The sequence below is a fragment of the Ranitomeya imitator genome, chromosome 3 (assembly GCF_032444005.1).
Source record: "Ranitomeya imitator isolate aRanImi1 chromosome 3, aRanImi1.pri, whole genome shotgun sequence".
Taxonomy (NCBI): domain Eukaryota; kingdom Metazoa; phylum Chordata; class Amphibia; order Anura; family Dendrobatidae; genus Ranitomeya; species Ranitomeya imitator.
In genome coordinates, this window is record NC_091284.1 from 772,263,127 (window position 1) to 772,277,605 (window position 14,479).

The following is a 14,479-nucleotide window of genomic DNA, read 5'->3' on the forward strand; positions in this document are numbered from 1 at the left end:
ACCTCACTATCAATATACAGTGTACACAAAAAGGCTGTGATTTGGGTGGGGACAGTTGTGGTGCGGGGGCGGGGTTAGCTGTGTGTGGGTGTGGTTAGCTGTGGTCTGGGCGGGGGCAGCTTTCTCAGCTCTGCTGCATTGCTAGATGTAAAAACTCTGATTGTGTCAGAACGGCTGCTCCTAGTAATCTAAGTGATACATCGTTGGATTCAGCTTTTCTTTGCCTACATCAGCCTGCTCTCAGATGAGGTAGTAAATACCTGCTGACAGATTCCCTATGAAGCATGTGAATGGGGCTCCTACAACCACTTTATATCCTCACTGGTGCCCCGTATACCTCCGAGAAAGTATTTTATCCATGGCCTGGGTTGTATGCAAATTGCTGGCAAATGCTGCCTCTTCTATCCTCATTGGAAGTGGATGATGTCTCCTACGTCATCCTTGTGTCCGCAGTTGAATCTGAGACCTGCACAGGCGCGCCTCGCCCTGCCCTACAGAGCAGCCAGGAGCACATCAGGGAGCTGATGATATTGAAGAGAAGCCAGCACGTGCACCCTACAGGACTTTGCTGTGCTCTAGGGCAGAGTAAGGCGCGCCTGCGCATGCTTCTGATTCAACTGCGCTGCCGCGAGACTGCAAGTACCATGTGGATGACGTAGGAGACGTCACTTACTTCCATCAGAACAGGAGAGACGATGTACTGTAATCTGTTTTGCTATTTTAGAGTAATCCATAGTTGAAGTTATATGCTAATGAGCTGCAAGTGCAGTGGGCGGGCGCTCTGTAGCTGTCCTGCCTCTCTGGCTATTTTCCACCTCCTGAGTATGACAGACAGGTCACTGACACATGAGATAGGGCAGTGCACATGGCCCGAACTTCTTACCAGGTTCCCACAATCTCTGGGCAAGCGTAACTTTGAAGTGTAGTGTCGTACAGCAGGTAGCCCCCGCAATCGGCATCCGGTAGGTCGCTGACTGCTGTAGGCCTGCGGTGGACGTGAATGATGTCAGCATTCAGACATCACTGCATCGCGCCACAAGAGGTCTTTCTGTGTTGCGTCATCGGGATAGTAGGAGAGTTTGCGCAGGTTGTGCACCCCTAAGGCTGGCGCCCCCTGCGAGGATTGGGATAGGCTACATAGTGATGTCAACTCGCATACCCAGAAACACAACTAACAAATAGATATCCAAAGTCGGCTCTGCAGGTGCTGTAAGACTACATCTCTCAGCATGCACGATCCCTTGCAGGATGGGGACCACCACTTTAAGGATTGCTATTCAATAGGGATTATTCCCAAGCGGAAAAAATATTCCCAACTGTGCAGTAGTCCGTGCACTACACGAACTGCAGTCAGCGGTGAGTCCACGACTGTGTGAATGCCGCCCTACTATAGAGCGCTCTGTGGGTGGAATAGTTAAAGAGCCGGGATCCGGCAGTGGCCTGGACCAGCGGGTAAGCAGCTTTCATGAGCCTGCTAATAATCACTCAGTCTGCAGAGATTGACCTGGAAATCCCATTGTCACTCACAGGTCATTGCTACAGATACAACCTGGACACAAAACCTGTCTACGTGCGCTCGTCTCCCACTATCTATTAAGTAATGGGCAGGAAGGATGCAAAAACCCCGCACAACAAAAAGCTGCACTTCTGATAAAGGCATAAACTGAAGTCCTAGGGCCCCAGTGCAAATTGTGTAACAGATCCCCATATACTATATCATTTATAATGTGGATTTCCCCCGGGGCAGAAGGTCCTTTACGGTATGATCAGACATGTTGAAATTGCATATTGCAAGTAGGACGCAGAAATCTGAAGCCTAAGGTTATTCTCACATTGAGGTTTATTTGGTATCTTTTGGAACGGATCCTCTCCAAAATCGTATTCAAAAACTGCTTCCAAAACCCTTGAAAGGATATGTGCTCACAGTATCTTCTAGGTGCCAGGGCGGCCGCCGTGTTTTCCCAGCTGAATCTGCTTCAGGAAAAAAATGGCTGTCGTTTTCCTGAGACGACTTCACCTGCGGCTATGCTGTGATTCTTGCAGAACCCTGACAGAGCATGTGCACAAAATAGCATTACATGTGGACAGCTGAGGATTACTTTGTGTTTTTTTTCTTTGGATAATAATATATGGGTAAAAGATGGTTGGGGAGGTTTTATTTCAAATAAAGGACTTTACTCTGTGTTTGTCTTTATTAAATCTGGCTATGGAGTTAATAATGGGGGCTACTACAATACTATTACCCCAGTTTCCATGGCACCAGGGCAGGTGGTAAGAGTGGAGGCTAAGCACCAGAATTGGCGCATCTTATGGACGATCCATTTCTGGGGGCTGCTGAGGGCCGATGTTTTTAGTCTGGGAGGGGGCCAGTATCCATGGTCCCTTGCTAGACTATTAATATCAGCCCGCAGCTGTCTGCCTAGCCTTTGCTGGTTATTATTAATAGGGGAACCCCACGTCATTTTTTGGGGGACCCTCTTGTTAATAATCAATAAAGGCTAAGTAGGCAGCTGTGAACTAATATTAATAGCCTGGGGAGCTCCATGTTTACTACGCCCTTGCCAGTCTATAAACATCAACCTTCAGCTGTCAGCTTTCCCTTGGCTGGTTAAGAAAAATATGGGGGATCCCACATTATGTTTTTATTATACATCTATTCTATTCAGGCTGTGAATTTACTGTACTCGGCTGATGAGATGTCGTGTTACCTATGAGATGAGTGAGTAAAAATTGCACTGCATATGCATGGCCAGTGTGCCGTGAAATTTATTTCTCTCACCCATTGACTTGCATTGGCAATTGCAATCCACTCGCAGCATGCTGCAATCTTTTTATTATTCTGATTGCAATTCGATCCGAGCTGATAAAAAAAATTGCAAATGAGCACTGAATCATTCAATAACAATGGTCCGAATGTAGTTTAATTTTTTTTATCTGATTGCACTCTGTCCAGTTTATTCGCTTATGTGAGTGAGCCCTTAATGGTATGTGTCCACGTTCAGGATTGCATCAGGATTTGGTCAGGATTTTATGCAGGTAAAATCCTGACCAAATCTGCACCTGAGGTCACTGGCAGGCCACCTGCGCTGTCCTTGCGTTGTTTCAGCGTTCTTAAAAGACGCGCCACATGTCCGTTTCCGCGGTTATGCCGCATGCGTCTTTTAATGCATAGTGGAGACGGGATTTCATGAAATCCCCTCCACTATGCTGTAACATCTGGCCGCTGCGTGTTTGACGCTGCTGATCTACGCAGCGTCAAACACCCAGCGTTTCCTAAACGTGGAAACATACCCTAAAGGGGTTTTCTCATCTGGTTAAATGGGTAAAATTGCAAAGTGCACTATGCAGTTTGCTTCTTATTAAAAATCTCCTCCATTCTCAAGAATGGAGAGATTTTTGATTACCGTATGTAGTTTACTGGTTGTTGCCCAGGTTACCAGCCACTTCAGAGGCTGATCTCCTAAGTAAGAAGTGTGCTGCACTGCTTTAGGCCGGTTTCACACGTCCAGATAATTCCAGTACCGGAAAAAAATCGGTACCGGAATTATCCGTGTCCGTGTGCCCCTACGTTTCTGTGGCACATCAGTGTGGCACACGTGCGGCACACGTGTGCCGCCCGTGTGCCCACTGGGTACCACACGCACCGTGCTGGGTACCACACGTACCAGCATCTGGTGCTGAAGCCACGATTCATATCTTCCCTGCAGCAGCGTTTGCTGCAGAGAAGATATGAATAATAGTGTTTAAAGTAAAGATCTATGTGCCCCCCGCCCTCCCACCCCCTGTGCGCCCTCCCACCCCCTGTGCGCCCCCCCGCTGTTCTGAAAATACTCACCAAGCTCCCTCGTTGGCTGTCGCTGCTTCCTGTTCTGGCCGCATCTTCTCCTGTATGCGGTCACGAGGGGCCGCCGATTACAGTAATGAATATGCGGCTCCACACCTATGGGAGGTGGAGCCGCATATTCATTACTATAAATGAGCGGCCCCACGTGACCGCATACAGGAGAAGATGCGGCCAGAACAGGAAGCAGCGACAGCCAACGAGGGAGCTTGGTGAGTATTTTCAGAACAGCGGGGGGGCGCACAGGGGGTGGGAGGGCGGAGGGCACATGGATATTTATTTTAAACACTATTATTCATATCTTCTCTGCAGCAAACGCTGCTGCAGGGAAGATATGAATCCTGGCTTCAACACCAGTGGGGGGGACAGCGCTTAATGTAGCGCTGTCTCCTGCACGGCACACGGACTGCACACGGACAACGTCCGTGTGCAGTACGTGTTTTACACGGACCGATTGACTTTAATGGGTCCGTGTAATACGTGCGCTCCCACGAACACTGACATGTCTCCGTGTTTGGCACACGGAGACACGGTCCGCAAAAAATCAATGACATCTGCACAGATGCATTGATTTTTATGTGTCTACGTGTGTCAGTGGCTCCGATACGTGAGGAAACTGTCACCTCTCGTACCAGAGACACTGACGTGTGAAACCGGCCTTAAAGCTGGATGGATCATTCCAAATCCAGACCTCCATGGGATATTACCGTATTTTTCGGACTATAAGACGCACCGGACCATAAGACGCACCCCAAATTTGGGGTGAAAATTGCAGAAAAAAAGAATTTTTATAACATGGGGGTCCGTCTTATTGTCCAAATTTACAGTATCTTATGGCGGTGGCAGAGCAGGGTTACAGGAGGCAAGGTGGGGTGATGCTGGGATGAGAAGGTGCTGGGATGAGAAGGTGCTGGGATGAGAAGGTGCTGGGATCAGGAGGTGCTGGGATCAGGAGGTGCTGGGATGAGAAGGTGCTGGGATCAGGAGGTGCTGGGATCAGGAGGTGCTGGGATCAGGAGGTGCAGTGAGAGGTATGGCGTGAGAGGGGTCCCTGGCGTACCATGCAGGCTTACCTAGGTGGCAGAGGTGCGGTGGCAGAGGTCCGGTGGCAGAGGTGCGGTGGTGGGGGTGTGGCAGCAGAGGAGGCGCAGGAAGCGGGGTCCCTTTCCCCGGTATGGTGATGCAGCAGGCCCGGTATGCAGCAGAGCCGGGTGAATCCTCTTGTTATCGGTGGGCGCGGCCATCTTCCTGAGGCCGCGCGTGTGCAGATGAAGCGCTCTGCTCCCGGGGCTTCAGGAAAATGGCCGCGGGAGGCCGCGCGTGCGCAGATGGAGATCGCGGCGGCCATTTTCCTGAAGCCCCGGGAAGCAGAGCGCTCCATCTGCGCACGCGCGGCCTCCGGAAAATGGCCTCCACCACCGATAACAAGAGGATTCACCCGGCTCTGCTGCATACCGGGCCTGCTGCATCACCATACCGGGGAAAGGGACCCCGCTTACTGCGCCTCCTCTGCCGCCACACCCCCGCAACCGCACCTCTGCCACCGGACCTCTGCCACCGCACCTCTGCCACCTAGGTAAGCCTGCATTGCGACTATTAGACGCACCCCCCATTTTCCCCCCTTTTTTTGGGGGGAAAAAGTGCGTCTTTTAGTCCGAAAAATACGGTAAGTTTGATTTACATTAATCATTTTTATGTTTTATTGTTCTCAACACATTCCACTATGTAAAGAATAAAGACTTGCAGCTGGAATATTTCATTCAGTGATATCTAGGATGTGAGATTTTAGTGTTCCTTTTTTTTTTTTTTTAGCAAAAAAACTGTGATCTTTATTCACCCATGTATGTGCAAAGTTTCAGCTCTTCAAACTGTGAGCTGTTCTCAAGCCATGAGAGAGTTTTGTATAGTGCTGCTTTCAGTTAAAGGTATATATATAAATATATTTTCTGGTGTGTGTATATATATATGTATAGATAGATAGATAGATAGATATATTGTGATGCAGTGACCCCTGTGACAGCTAGGGGGCGCTGTGAGTGCTCTTTGGGATGTGCATGGAGGCATGTCTATTGTGATAATCATGGTGAAACAGTGACTGGCTCTGTTGTGAATGGCCGATATGTGTCACAGAGGGAGTCTGCGTAGTAAGTCTGATGCAATGTTGTTGTTCTGGGACCTGTAGTCCCTCAAGTCCTCAAGTGTGTATATGTATGGTGTAGCGGTAAGGGAGATTTACTAGGCTAGTTGTGTGAGATGGGCGGGACAAACTAGCCACACATCCACACTCCCATCCAGGGGAGTGGTTAAGGGTATACAATGTGACCAGGGTGTGGGTCACAGGGTTCCTGTGTATGGTCGCTGTGAGTGAACTGTGTGTTCCCGTGTGGTTCCAGTGGAAGGTCCTGGAGAGCCTGTGTGTTGGGAGGTCCTGGGAGTAGGACCGGATCCCTGAATAGCACACTGAACCATCTGTGTTGAATTTCCTGGGAGTAGGAGTTCTGAATAGCACATGGTGGGGCTTTGGACCTGGTGAGCCTGGTGTGTTGGATTTTCCTGGGAGTAGGAGTCCTGAATAGCACACTGAACAACCTGTGTGGAATTTCCTGGGAGTAGGAGTTCTGAATAGCACATGGTGGGGCTTTGGATTTGCGGGTGGCCTGGGGTGTTGGACGAGGTCCTGAATAGCACCTGGACAGGTCACATGTGCGGTTCATGTGGGGAAGCTACCATCCTTCGGTGGGTCTGGACTGACTAAGGTATGCCGCCCAGGCAAGTTGGTGATCCCTGTGAGGCAGCTTTCCCGAAGGAGTGGACTGACAAGGAGTCAGCAGGTGGAGCAGGAGCTCCCATCAGGTACCTATACAGACTGTTGGTGCTTGTGATGTTCCATGAACCGTGTGGTCTCTCATGGTGACTGAACGGAGTGAGGTTCAGCGTGTTTAGAGACCGCGACCCAGTGTCATATGGGCTGTATGTGACTTGGGACATTGGTGAAGTGTACGGCGTACAGACACCCATGGTAACTGGGCGAAGTGAGAGGTCCAGCATGTTTAGTGTCTGTGAGACAAAGCCGTAAACGTGAGTTAAAACCGTAATGTCGTATGTTGGTGCCTGTTGTGCTCCATGGACATTGGTGAAGTGTACGGCGTACGGACACCCATGGGAACTGGACGAAGTGAGAGGTCCAGCATGTTTAGTGTCCGTGAGTCAAAGCCGTAAATGAAGTGTTAAGACAAAGCTGCAAGTTAATATCACCAGTTGGTGCCTATTGTGTTCCATGGAATGTATAATGTGAACTGTGCATAACCCGGTTTATGACCCTTTAACCCCTTTACCCCCAAGGGTGGTTTGCACGTTAATGACCGGGCCAATTTTTACAATTCTGACCACTGTCCCTTTATGAGGTTATAACTCTGGAACGCTTCAATGGATCCTGGTGATTCTGACATTGTTTTCTCGTGACATATTGTACTTCATGACAATGGTAAAAATTATTTGATAGTACCTGCGTTTATTTGTGAAAAAAACGGAAATTTGGCGAAAATTATGAAAATTTCGCAATTTTCCAACTTTGAATTTTTATGCAATTAAATCACAGAGATATGTCACACAAAATACTTAATAAGTAACATTTCCCACATGTCTACTTTACATCAGCACAATTTTGGAACCAAAATTTTTTTTTGTTAGGGAGTTATAAGGGTTAAAAGTTGACCAGCAATTTCTCATTTCTACAACACCATTTTATTTTTGGGACCACATCTCATTTGAAGTCATTTTGAGGGGGTCTATATGATAGAAAATACCCAAGTGTGACACCATTCTAAAAACTACACCCCTCAAGGTGCTCAAAACCATATTCAAGAAGTTTATTAACCCTTCTGGTGCTTCACAGGAATTTTTTGAATGTTTAAATAAAAATGAACATTTAACTTTTTTTCACAAAAAATGTAATTCAGCTCCAATTTGTTTTATTTTACCAAGGGTAACAGGAGAAAATGGACCCCAAACATTGTTGTACAATTTGTCCTGAGTATGCCAATACCCCACATGTGGGGGTAAACCACTGTTTGGGCGCATGGCAGAGCTCGGAAGCGAAGGAGTGCCATTTGACTTTTCAATGCAAAATTGACTGGAATTGAGATGGGACGCCATGTTTCGTTTGGAGAGCCCCTGATGTGGCTAAACATTGAAACCCCCCACAAGTGACACCATTTTGGAAAGTAGACCCCCTAAGGAACTTATCTAGAGGTGTGGTGAGCACTTTGACCCAACAAGTGCTTCACAGAAGTTTATAATGTAGAACCATAAAAATAAAAAATCATATTTTTTCACAAAAATTATCTTTTTGCCCCCAATTTTTTATTTTCCCAAGGGTAAGAGAAGAAATTGGACCCCAAAAGTTGTTGTACAATTTGTCCTGAGTACGCTGATAGCCCATATGTGGGGGTAAACCACTGTTTGGGCGAATGGGAGAGCTCGGAAGGGAAGGAGCGCCGTTTGACTTTTCAAAGCAAAATTGACAGGAATTGAGATGGGACGCCATGTTTCGTTTGGAGAGCCCCTGATGTGGCTAAACATTGAAACCCCCCACAAGTGACACCATTTTGGAAAGTAGACCCCCTAAGGAACTTATCTAGAGGTGTGGTGAGCACTTTGACCCACCAAGTGCTTCACAGAAGTTTATAATGCAGAGCCGTAAAAATAAAACAAAATTTTTTTCCCACAAAAATTATTTTTTTAGCCCCCAGTTTTGTATTTTCCTGAGGGTAACAGGAGAAATTGGACCCCAAAATTTGTTGCCCAATTTGTCCTGAGTGCGATGATACACCATATGTGGGGGGAACCACTGTTTGGGCACATGGGAGGGCTCAGAAGGGAAGGAGTGCCATTTGAATGCAGACTTAGATGGAATGGTCTGCAGGTGTCACATTGCGTTTGCAGAGCCCCTAATGTACCTAAACAGTAGAAACCCCCCACAAGTGACACCATTTTGGAAAGTAGACCCCCTTAGGAACTTATCTAGATGTGTGCTGAGCGCTTTGACCCACCAAGGGCTTCACAGAAGTTTATAATGGAGAGCCGTAAAAATAAAACAAAAATTTTTTCCCACAAAAATTATTTTTTAGCCCCCAGTTTTGTATTTTCCCGAGGGTAAAAGGAGAAATTCGACCCCACAATTTGTTGTCCAATTTGTCCTGAGTGCGCTGATACCCCATATGTGGGGGGGAACCACTGTTTGGGAGCATGGCAGAGCTCGGAAGGGAAGGAGCGCCATTTGGAATGCAGACTTAGATGGAATGGTCTGCAGACGTCACATTGCGTTTGCAGAACCCCTAATGTACCTAAACAGTAGAAACCCCCCACAAGTGACCCCATATTGGAAACTAGACCCCCCAGGGAACTAATCTAGATGTGTTGTGAGAACTTTGAACCCCCAAGTGTTTCACTACAGTTTATAACGCAGAGCCGTGAAAATAAAAAATCTTTTTTTTTCCCACAAAAAATGTTTTAGCCCCGAGTTTTGTATTTTCCCAAGGGTAGCAGGAGAAATTGGACCCCAAAAGTTGTTGTCCTATTTGTCCTGAGTACGCTGATACCCCATATGTTGGGGTAAACCCCTGTTTGGGCACACGGGAGAGCTCGGAAGGGAAGAAGCACTGTTTTACTTTTTCAAAGCAGAATTGGCTGGAATTGAGATCGGACGCCATGTCGCGTTTGGAGAGCCCCTGATGTGCCTAAACAGTGGAAACCCCCCAATTATAACTGAAACCCTAATCCAAACACATCCCTAACCCTAATCCCAACAGTAACCCTAACCACACCTCTAACCCTGACACACCCCTAACCCTAATCCCAACCCTATTCCCAACCATAAATGTAATCTAAACCCTAACTGTAACTTTAGCCCCAACCCAAACTGTAGCCCTAGCCCTAACCCTAGCCCTAACCCTAATCCTAACCCTAGCCCTAACCCTAGCCCTAACCCTAGCCCTAGCCCTAGCCCTAACCCTAGCCCTAACCCTAACCCTAGCCCTAGCCCTAGCCCTAACCCTAGCCCTAACCCTAGCCCTAGCCCTAACCCTAGCCCTAACCCTAGCCCTAACCCTAGCCCTAACCCTAGCCCTAACTCTAGCCCTAACCCTAATGGGAAAATGGAAATAAATACATTTTTTTAATTTTTCCCTAACTAAGGGGGTGATGAAGGGGGGTTTGATTTACTTTTATAGCGGGTTTTTTAGCGGATTTTTATGATTGGCAGCCGTCACACACTGAAAGACGCTTTTTATTGCAAAAAATATTTTTTGCGTTACCACATTTTGAGAGCTATAATTTTTCTATATTCTGGTCCACAGAGTCATGTGAGGTCTTGGTTTTTGCGGGACGAGTTGATGTTTTTATTGGTAACATTTTCGGGCACGTGACATTTTTTGATCGCTTTTTATTCCGATTTTTGTGAGGCAGAATGACCAAAAACCAGCTATTCATGAATTTCTTTTGGGGGAGGCGTTTATACCGTTCCGCGTTTGGTAAAATTGATGAAGCAGTTTTATTCTTCGGGTCAGTACGATTACAGCGACACCTCATTTATATCATTTTGTTATGTTTTGGCGCTTTTATACGATAAAAACTATTTTATAGAAAAAATAATTATTTTTGCATCGCTTTATTCTCAGGACTATAACTTTTTTATTTTTTTGCTGATGATGCTGTATGGCAGCTCGTTTTTTGCGGGACAAGATGACGTTTTCAGCGGTACCATGGTTAGTTATATCTGTCTTTTTGATCGCGTGTTATTCCACTTTTTGTTCGGCGGTATGAGAATAAAGCGTTGTTTTTTGCCTCGTTTTTTTTTTTTTTTTCTTACGGTGTTTACTGAAGGGGTTAACTAGTGGGCCAGTTTTATAGGTCGGGCCGTTACGGACGCGGCGATACTAAATATGTGTACTTTTATTGTTTTTTTTTTTTTATTTAGATAAAGAAATTTATTCATGGGAATAATATTTTTATTTTTTTTTTCATTATTTTGGAATATTTTTTTTTACACATTTGAAATTTTTTTTTTTTACTTTGTCCCAGGGGGGGACATCACAGATCAGTGATCTGACAGTTTGCACAGCACTCTGTCAGATCACTGATCTGATAGGAGTGCAGGCTGCTTCACAGTGCCTGCTCTGAGCAGGCTCTGTGAAGCCACCTCCCTCCCTGCAGGACCCGGATCCGCGGCCATCTTGGATCCGGGGCTGGAGGGAGCAGGGAGGGAGGTGAGACCCTCGCAGCAACGCGATCACATCGCGTTGCTGCGGGGGGCTCAGGGAAGCCCGCAGGGAGCCCCCTCCCTGCGCGGTGCTTCCCTGTACCGCCGGCACATCGCGATCATCTTTGATCGCGGTGTGCCGGGGGTGAATGTGCCGGGGGCGGTCCGTGACCGCTCCTGGCACATAGTGCCGGATGTCAGCTGCGATAAACAGCTGACACCCGGCCGCGATCGGCGGCGCTCCCCCCGTGAGCGCTGCCGATCGCATATGACGTACTATTGCGTCCTTGGGAAGTAAAGCCCACCCCACATGGACGCAATAGTACGTCTAATGGCAGAAAGGGGTTAATAAACCGTATGGACTGTTTTGTGTTCAAAAATCGTGCCTGACTACGTCAATCCCGTGCCAAGCGAGTGCCCCCCAATACACTTAGTGAGAGCAATCTTACAATATATATAGATATAGATATATATATATATATATATATATATATATATATATATATATATATATATATATATATATATATATATATATATATATATATATATATACAGTGGGGCAAAAAAGTATTTAGTCAGTCAGCAATAGTGCAAGTTCCACCACTTAAAAAGATGAGAGGCGTCTATAATTTACATCATAGGTAGACCTCAACTATGGGAGACAAACTGAGAAAAAAAAATCCAGAAAATCACATTGTCTGTTTTTTTATCATTTTTTTGCATATTATGGTGGAAAATAAGTATTTGGTCAGAAACAAACAATCAAGATTTCTGGCTCTCACAGACCTGTAACTTCTTCTTTAAGAGTCTCCTCTTTCCTCCACTCATTACCTGTAGTAATGGCACCTGTTTAAACTTGTTATCAGTATAAAAAGACACCTGTGCACACCCTCAAACAGTCTGACTCCAAACTCCACTATGGTGAAGACCAAAGAGCTGTCAAAGGACACCAGAAACAAAATTGTAGCCCTGCACCAGGCTGGGAAGACTGAATCTGCAATAGCCAACCAGCTTGGAGTGAAGAAATCAACAGTGGGAGCAATAATTAGAAAATGGAAGACATACAAGACCACTGATAATCTCCCTTGATCTGGGGCTCCACGCAAAATCCCACCACGTGGGGTCAGAATGATCACAAGAACGGTGAGCAAAATTCCCAGAACCACGCGGTGGGACCTAGTGAATGAACTGCAGAGAGCTGGGACCAATGTAACAAGGCCTACCATAAGTAACACACTACGCCACCATGGACTCAGATCCTGCAGTGCCAGACGTGTCCCACTGCTTAAGCCAGTACATGTCCGGGCCCGTCTGAAGTTTGCTAGAGAGCATTTGGATGATCCAGAGGAGTTTTGGGAGAATGTCCTATGGTCTGATGAAACCAAACTGGAACTGTTTGGTAGAAACACAACTTATCGTGTTTGGAGGAAAAAGAATACTGAGTTGCATCCATCAAACACCATACCTACTGTAAAGCATGGTGGTGGAAACATCATGCTTTGGGGCTGTTTCTCTGCAAAGGGGCCAGGGCGACTGATCCGGGTACATGAAAGAATGAATGGGGCCATGTATCGTGAGATTTTGAGTGCAAACCTCCTTCCATCAGCAAGGGCATTGAAGATGAAACGTGGCTGGGTCTTTCAACATGACAATAATCCAAAGCACACCGCCAGGGCAACGAAGGAGTGGCTTCGTAAGAAGCATTTCAAGGTCCTGGAGTGGCCTAGCCAGTCTCCAGATCTCAACACTATAGAAAACCTTTAGAGGGATTTGAAAGTCCGTGTTGCCAAGCGAAAAGCCAAAAACATCACTGCTCTAGAGGAGATCTGCATGGAGGAATGGGCCAACATACCAACAACAGTGTGTGGCAACCTTGTGAAGACTTACAGAAAACGTTTGACCTCTGTCATTGCCAACAAAGGATATATTACAAAGTATTGAGATGAAATTTTGTTTCTGACCAAATACTTATTTTCCACCATAATATGCAAATAAAATGTTAAAAAAACAGACAATGTGATTTTCTGGATTTTTTTTTTCTCAGTTTGTCTCCCATAGTTGAGGTCTACCTATGATGTAAATTACAGACGCCTCTCATCTTTTTAAGTGGTGGAACTTGCACTATTGCTGACTGACTAAATACTTTTTTGCCCCACTGTATATACAGACCAAAATTTTGGACACACATTCTCATTTAAATATTTTTCTGTATTTTCATGACTATGAAAATTGTACATTCACACTGAAGGCATCAAAACTATGAATTAACACATGTGGAATTATATACTTAACAAAAAAGTGTGAAGCAACTGAAAATATGTCTTATATTCTAGGTTCTTCAAAGTAGCCACCTTTTGCTTTGACTGCTTTGCACACTCTTGGCATTCTCTTGATGAGCTTCAAGAGGTAGTCACCGGGAATGGTTTTCACTTCACAGGTGTGCCCTGTCAGGTTTAATAAGTGGGATTTTTTGCCTTATAAATGGGGTTGTGACCATCAGTTGTGTTGAGCAGAAGTCTGGTGGATACACAGCTGATAGTCCTACTGAATAGACTGTGAGAATTTGTATTATGGCAAGAAAAAAGCAGCTAAGTAAAGAAAAATGAGTGGCCATCATTACTTTAAGAAATGAAGGTCAGTCAGTCCGAAAAATTGGGAAAACTTTGAAAGTGTCCCCAAGTGCAGTGGCAAAAACCATCAAGCGCTACAAAGAAACTGGCTCACATGAGGACCGCCCCAGGAAAGGAAGACCAAGAGTCACCTCTGCTTCTGAGGATAAGTTTATCCGAGTCACCAGCCTCAGAAATCGCAGGTTATCAGCAGCTCAGATTAGAGACCAGGTCAATGCCACACAGAGTTCTAGCAGCAGACACATCTCTACAACAACTGTTAAGAGGAGACTTTGTGCAGCAGGCCTTCATGTTAAAATAGCTGCTAGGAAACCACTGCTAAGGACAGGTGTGCTGCTCAGTTTATTATGATAGACTTTCAGCCATACATGGACATTATGTAGTGCTAATAAGCCTGGTTCTATCATTTGTTATACTTTGCTGCCATCTACTGGCCGTTTGCTATATCACTGTAATATTTGTTATGGAATTTTCCCACAACACCTTTCTATCTTTAGCTCCTCCTATCTTTTTCCTTCTCTTCCTGTTTTGTACTCCGTGCCATCTTGGATCCCACATGTGCTGCAGAGCTGGAGAAAGGATTCTCTTGTTACCTCTAACCTGAAGCTTCTATTATCTCTATCTGGTGATTCTGTAACAGCTCTAACCTACAGTCCTCATCTCACCAAGGTACTGTAAATAAACCTGTTGACTGTATCACTGCATCATCCTTCCGGATCACCACGCGCGGCTGATAGAGACTGGCGG

The 14,479-nt window shown here is 46.0% G+C and overlaps 1 protein-coding gene across 1 annotated transcript in view; it reads left to right on the top strand.

Moving 5' to 3' along the window:
- Nucleotides 1-14,479, top strand: part of ARHGAP20 (Rho GTPase activating protein 20) — a 230,983-nt gene that overhangs the window by 157,203 nt on the left and 59,301 nt on the right. The window lies entirely within an intron of this gene.